This window comes from Lithobates pipiens, unplaced genomic scaffold (genome assembly GCF_037356315.1).
Source record: "Lithobates pipiens isolate NorthernLeopardFrog02 unplaced genomic scaffold, aLitPip1_a1.2 Scaffold_175, whole genome shotgun sequence".
NCBI classification, from domain to species: Eukaryota; Metazoa; Chordata; class Amphibia; order Anura; family Ranidae; genus Lithobates; species Lithobates pipiens.
In genome coordinates, this window is record NW_027507757.1 from 449,893 (window position 1) to 457,453 (window position 7,561).

General features: G+C 45.3%; 1 pseudogene; it reads left to right on the forward strand.

Moving 5' to 3' along the window:
- The first annotated feature begins 5,173 nt into the window (after positions 1-5,173).
- LOC143986648 (C3a anaphylatoxin chemotactic receptor pseudogene) lies at positions 5,174-6,235 on the forward strand (annotated as a pseudogene).
- Positions 6,236-7,561: the final 1,326 nt, after the last annotated feature.

Sequence of the window (7,561 nt, forward strand, 5' to 3'; positions counted from 1 at the left end):
GGTTGCTAGGCAGTATATTGTACGTTCCTAGTTCACTTAAAATCCTAAACATTTCCTTCTCATATTTCGCCATGTCGATTGTTGTTTTACAATGGGGGTCCACAACATCAGGACAATGCTTCAGTCCCCACACAAAACAGATTTCTGCCACTTAGTGATATGAGAGATCCCGACAGCACATATAATGGATACGGACCCTCTCCTTATAATCAACCCATTGCCAATTATGAACAACAGGGTTTTTACGAGGACCCGTACACTCGAAAACGCGGTCAAGCCGAGGAAAGGAAGGACCCTCAGCTCTGCACCCACCCAGCTGTCGTGTCCCTTGCCTTGCGCGGCAGGAAGGCTCTGTCTGTGCAAACCGCACTCCGGACAGGTCACATACTCCATAGATCCCAACTGTCCCTGATTTGGAGGGACTGTGCTGGATTTGGAGCAATGTCTCTCTGTCCCTCTTTCCCCCTCATTTGTCCCTCATGTTGGACTGATCTATATAGTTGTATATAAAATGCACTTTTTATCTTTCAAAAAGGGTTTCCCAGAGCTAAACCTTTCATCCAAATGCTAAATTTGCAGTATTTGTAAATTTTAAAAGCCAATATAAAGGAATAGTGGTGGTAAAAATAAGCCATTGTGGATTGGAGTAACCTTTTTTGGGGCCCCCACTAATACTTTGTCGCAGTGAGTGGGCTTAGCACTATATGACCGTATAGTGTGACCAAACCCACGTATTTTTTTTATATGTTCAGGTGTTTGTAACCACTTCCAGACCGGCACACACACATTTACTGATCGCTGTATAAATGACAATGGTCCCAATAATGTGTCAAAAATGTCCGATGTGTCCGCCATAATGACGCAGTCATGATAAAAATCGCTGATCGCCGCCATTACGAGTAAAAAAAAAATCATTAATAAAAATGCCATAAAACTGTCCCCTATTTTGTAAACGCTAGAACTTTTGCACAAACCAATCAATAATCACTTTTTGCGATTTTTTTTTACCAAGAATATGTAGAAGAATACGTATCGGCCTAAACTGAGGGGAAGAAATGTTTTTTTATACATTTTTGGGGATATTTATTATAGCAAAATGTAAAAAATAATGATTTTTTTTCAAAATTGTCGCTCTTTTTTTGTTTATAGCGCAAAAAATAAAAGCTGCAGAGGTGATGAAATCCCACCGAAAGAAAGCTCTATTTGTGTGAAAAAAGGACTAAATTTTGTTTGGAAGCCACGTCGCACGACCGTGCAATTGTCAGTTAAAGCGGCGCAGTGCCGAATCGCAAAAAGTGCTCTGGTCTTAAAGAGGAAGTAAACCTACCATCGCATCGCATAATAGTCCATTATGTGTCACTTACCTGACACAGGAGCCAGCGAAGTCACCGCTGTCCCCTGTAGTCCGGCACATCCATCTTCTCGGTGGGTCTCTCTGCTCCGCAGCTGTCATTTGGTGAAGCCGCGATGACGTCACTCCCGAGCATGTGCACGGGAGCCGCCACTCGCGGCATATCGCCATTGACCGTGGCACGCACAGTGTGCCTGCACGCCGCTGTCTACGGCACATGCGCTGTAGACAGCGATGCCTGTCTTTCGGCAAATATCTCCTAAACCCGTGTAGGTTTAGGAGATATTTCTTGGACCTACAAGTAAGCCTTAATCTAGGCTTACCTGTAGGTCAAAGTTGGTTGTAAGGGTTTACAACCACTTTAAGCCAGCAAAATGGTCCGGGGCTGAAAGAGGTTAACTAGCCTTGCAGGATAAATGTCATTCTTGAATGTGTGCGCTATAATCTGTTTTGTACCGTTTGTTGGTCTTGTAGCAGCACCATCTTGAATCTAAAGGCATATTAGGGTGTGCCTCTCCCCCAACTATGTTTTTGTATTTTATATTTTGGGGTTAATTCTCCTTTAAAGGGGTGTGGCAGGGGGTGGGTCCTATGTCTACATATACGTTTGGTAGTAGGTGTCCCTCATTCCCATCTCAAAATGTTGGGAGGTATGCATACTATGCTTGCAGAGGGGAAGAGGCCGGGGCTGTGTGTCTGCAGTAGTGATGGGCGAACTTCCGACAGGACGTTTTGCAAACGCGGCCGATAGTTCGCGAACCGTAACGTTCTCGGCGGGCCCCATTGACTTCAATGGGAGGCGAACTTTGCAAACATACAGGTCAAATTTGCAGCCACAAAATAATTACTAGCTGTGCAAACATAGTCCCACCACATGGCCAATGACATAACACATGTATGAGGTGAATCTGGGATCGACAACTACAATCATTCTTTCTTTATATGTGAAATTGTGACAATTCAGGACTGTGGAGCGCATGAAGGCAATGGAGGAGAGGGAAGGTCAGGGTAGGCAAAGAAGAGGGTGCAGGAGATGATCACCAGCAGCGTGACATACAGCAATGACACCTGCACCGTGATAGAGTGATCTGACACCAGCACCGTGATAGAGGGCACTGACATCAGCAGCGTGACATAAAGCACTGACACCAGCACCGTGATATACAGCACTGACACCAGCACCGTAATATACAGCACTGACACCTGCACCGTAATATACAGCACTGACACCTGCACCGTAAGCAGGCCCAGGAGTAAGTCAGCATAGCACAGGGATGGTGGGAGCCCCTCATAATGAGCATAGCACAGGGATGGTGGGAGCCCCTCATAATATGCACAGCAGAGGTACAGCCCCAGGAGGAAGTCAGCATAGCACAGGGATGGTGGGAGCCCCTCACAATAAGCAGCCCCAGGAGGAAGTCAGCACAGCACAGGGATGGTGAGAGCCCCTCATAATGAGCAGCCCCAGGAGGAAGTCAGCATAGCACAGGGATGGTGGGAGCCCCTCATAATGTGCATAGCACAGGGATGGTGGGAGCCCCTCATAATGAGCATAGCACAGGGATGGTGGGAGCCCCTCATAATATGCACAGCAGAGGTACAGCCCCAGGAGGAAGTCAGCACAGCACAGGGATGGTGGGAGCCCCTCATAATAAGCAGCCCCAGGAGGAAGTCAGCATAGCACAGGGATGGTGGGAGCACCTCATAATATGCACAGCAGAGGTACAGCCCCAGGAGGAAGTCAGCACAGCACAGGGATGGTGAACTTTACAAACCTACAGGTCATATTTGCAGCCACAAAATAATTACTAGCTGTGCACACATAGTCCCACCACATGGCCAATGACATAACACATGTATGAGGTGAATCTGGGATCGACAACTACAAGCATTCTTTTTTTATATGTGAAATTCTGACAATTCAGGACTCTTGAGACAATGGAGGCGAGGGAAGGTCAGGGTAGGCAAAGAAGAGGGTGCAGGAGATGATCACCAGCACCAGCACCGTGATATACAGCACTGACACCTGCACCGTGATAGAGTGTACTGACACCAGCACCGAGATAGAGAGCACTAACAGCAGCACTGATACCAGCAACTTGCTGCTGGGCCCCAAAAATATGACACCGCTCAACCTCTTCAAACAGGAGGGTACGGGCATATAGTACGGTGTGCTTTTTAGGTTGTGATTAGCAGACTGTACCTCACGCAACCCTATATACTGTAGTACACTATACCTTACCAGTCCTTATAAGGACCTTTGTGGAACTAGTAGGTTGTGATTAGCAGACTGTACCTCAGTCCCTATATTGATAAAGGACTGCTGCAGAATAGGGCAGCAGTCAGCAGTAGTGCACCTCAACCCTATATATTGTGGACCTCTACCAGTCCTTAAGGATTAGCAGACTGTACTTCACTCAACCCTATATACTGTAGTACGCTATACCTTACCAGTCCTTAGAAGGACCTTTGTGCAAATAGTAGGTTGTGATTAGCAGACTGTACCTCTGTCCCTATACTGATAAAGGACTGCTGCAGAATTGGGCAGCAGTCAGCAGTAGTGCACCTCAACCCTATATAATGTGGACCTATACCAGTCCTTAAAGGTTTAGCAGACTGTACCTCACTCAACCCTATATACTGTAGTACGCTATACCTTACCAGCCCTTAGAAGGACCTTTGTGCAAATAGTAGGTTGGGATTAGCAGACTGTACCTCAGTCCCTATACTCATAAAGGACTACTGCAGCAGAAGGGCAGCAGTCAAGTATAATATTCTTTCTATATTTGAAAGAAAGAATATTATACGTGTACAAGCCTATTACCATACCAGTCCTGAAAAGAACCTTTGTGGACCTAATAGTAACAGCTACTGATTAAACTGACTGTCCCTCACTGCCACACACAGTTTCCTGTCTGTCCCTATTTAAACTGAAAAAACACAGGCTGCTGGAACAATAACTTGAATAGCACTCAAAACTATATCCTGTACTACTTTACCATACCAGTCCTGAAAAGGACTTTTGTGGACCTAATAGTAACAGCTAATGATTAAACTGACTGTCCCTGCTGCACACAGCGTCCTGTCCCTCTCTCAGCCCTGACAAAAGACAATCTGCAGCAACAATGACTTGAATAGCAGTGCCTCAAACCTATATCCTTAACTACACCTATACCATACCAGTCCTTAAAAGGACTTTTGTGGACCTAATAGCTAGCGATTTGGGTCACTGCAATCTCTCCCTGCTCTACACAGCAACCTCTCCCTATAGTGACAGAAGAAAGAATGTAAAATGGCCACCGGATCAGGTCTATTTATAAGTTAGGGGGAATGTCCAAGTGTCCATGTGCTGTAATGTCTCAATTGGCTGTCCTGTACCACATGATGGATGTGTCATCATAGGTCAAAGTTCTTTTACACAGTAAACACGTAAGTCCGCCTGGCGAACAGCGGCAATAGTCCGCCGAACGGGCGGACCGCGAACAGCCAAAATTCACGGCGAAACGACCGCCAGGCGAACAGTTCGGCCATCCCTAGTCTGCAGACTCTGCACTGAGCAGACACTGGTGCACTTTGCCACCCCACCCCTCTCCCCAGCTCACAGCACACTGTGTGCTTTACACAACACTGCATCGCAAAACTCACACAGCGTCGGGGACTCGGGCAGAGCGCCGAACAGCGCAGGCAGGGGAGGTAGACACCTGCACAAGAAATCCCATTCAAAACCCGCACTGTCTGGGTGAAGAGGGCTTCCATAGGTGCCGGAATGGCAGACAAAAAGCCCTGAATTGATTAATTATCAGACAGATGAAGTAACTCTTGATGTCTTTACAGGTAAACAAGATGTTCAATGTCAGCAGTGAAATGGTACCAACCACGAATTATAGTCCTAAGATGATCACAACCCTGGCTTTATCTATCACTACTCTTGTGGGTCTACCCGGAAATGCTCTGGTGCTTTGGGTTACTGGAGTGAAGATGGAGCGGACCGTGACCACCATTTGGTTTGGGAACCTTGCTCTGGCCGATATCATGTGCTGCTTGTGTCTTCCATTCCTTGTAGTGCAGTTGTTCTACCGAGACTGGCTGTACGGACCTGTCATCTGCAAGATTTTATCCTTCATCCTTTCCCTAAACATGTGCACCAGTGTCTTCACCCTGGTGGCTATCAGCATTGACCGATGGATTCTGGTTGTCCATCCCGTGTGGGCCCGAAATCACCGAAGAATCAAAATGGCGTGGATGATATGCTTGGCTATTTGGATGTTGTCCTTCGTGATGTGTCTGCCTGAGGCCATCTACAGAAAATATCACACCTTTCATAACAGGACCTCCTGCTATTTAGAACCTCACATATTAGAGCCCTTCTATGTTGCATGTGCAATTTGTGCATTTCTGATCCCTCTTATTATCATTTGTATCTGTTACATTCATCTGGCTTTTGCAGTAAAAAATATCAGATTTTCTGAAGTAGGTAGAAAAACCATCAAGATGTCAATAAGTGTTATTGTCGTGTTTTTCATCACCTGGGCCCCCTACCACATCATCGGAGTAATCCTGCTATTCACTCACAATGATGTACTGTACATCCTGGACCTTCTCTCACAGTCTCTGGCCCTGTTCAATAGTTGTGTCAACCCAATACTCTACGTCTTCATGGGGAGAGATATGAAGCAGAAGCTGAGACAGTCTATTGGCGAGATCATACAAAATATATTTAGGGAGAACTTATTATCTCCACCAGGCAATGAGGACCAGCGCACCCCAGAAGAAGAAGAAGGACTCCCGATATAATGTATGGAATGGATTTGTAGATGTTTTAGAGTTTTTAGCTTTATTAGTGATTGTAATGAACTGCCTTCTCAAAATCTTATCATTGCGTGTTAGGGCGGCCATACTGTATGTCATGAATAAGTCACATGGCATCAGGGCTTAGTGCTTATTGGCCATTGAGGGTGATAGGTGTTATCAGTGTATGTGCAGCCAAAACAAGTCTGCTTATCTGTAAAGTCAGAAATCTTTATCTCTTTACTAGTTCAGGGCACGGGACACATAGTAGTGAAGGAAGAGGATAAAGATGACAGCCAGGAAACTGGCTTCTGCAGATGTAAATTAACAATGACATATACAGTGTATATATACATTTATACTACCCACCAAAATAATAATAATAATAATAATAATAAATAGGGCTTTTTTTTAAGCAGGAACGTGGGAGAACGCAGTTCCGGCACCTCCTGCACTAAATGTATGTAATGAGAAGGGGTACTGGGGTGTCCTAAAGGGCTAATAAAACTGGCTGCTTGGGGATCTTTTGTTGTTGGGGCATCTATTGTTGCGGGGGGGGGGGGGTGTATTGTTGCTGGGGAAGTCTATGGTTGCTGGGGGGCTTTTTTTCGTTGTTTGGGGTTTCTTGGTTGCTGGAAGGGATCGACAATTTAGGAAGGGGTCTACTGTTGCTGCCTGCTAGAAGATTTATTCATACTGGCTGATAGGAAATCTATTGTTACCAGTGGGGGGTTTATAGTTGCTGGAGTTGATCTGTTCTTGCTGGTGGGCTATTGTTGCTGGAGGGTCTATTGTTGTCGAGTAAGTGTACTGTAGGTGTTGGTAATTCTATTGTTGCTGTTGGGGGGGTTCTATATTTGCTGAAATGGATCTATTGTTGCTGGGGGAATTTATTTTTGCTGTTCAAATCTATTGTTGCTTGGGGATTTATTGTTGCTGAAGGTTTCTATTGTTGCCGAGAGAGGAGGTCTATTGTTGCTGGTTGCAGGGGATACATTTTACTGGTTTTCTTGTTATTATTAGAACATTCCGTTTTATGTCGCTACTTTGAAGAGGAATATTGTTGTTATGGCAGCTACCATAACCCCGGTATCCTCTTCTTCAGCGGGCGGTCCTCTTTCAGATAAAAGTGGCAGCGGCGGAGGCAATCAGATCCTTCTTCCAGTTAGGCATGGAGACAAGTGAGGGGAAGATGCCCCCCCACCCGCCTCCATACCACTGCAGGGCGGAAGTGACGTCAAAATGTTACTTCCGCCCATAACTCTTAAATGGACATTTTTTTTTTCTCAAATGACATTTAATTATTTATTTTTGAATTTTTTTTTTTTAAATTTTAGTGTAAATATGAGAGCTGAGGTCATTTTGACCCCCCAGATCTCATATTTAAGAGGTCCTGTCATGTTTTTTCTATTTTTTTCTATT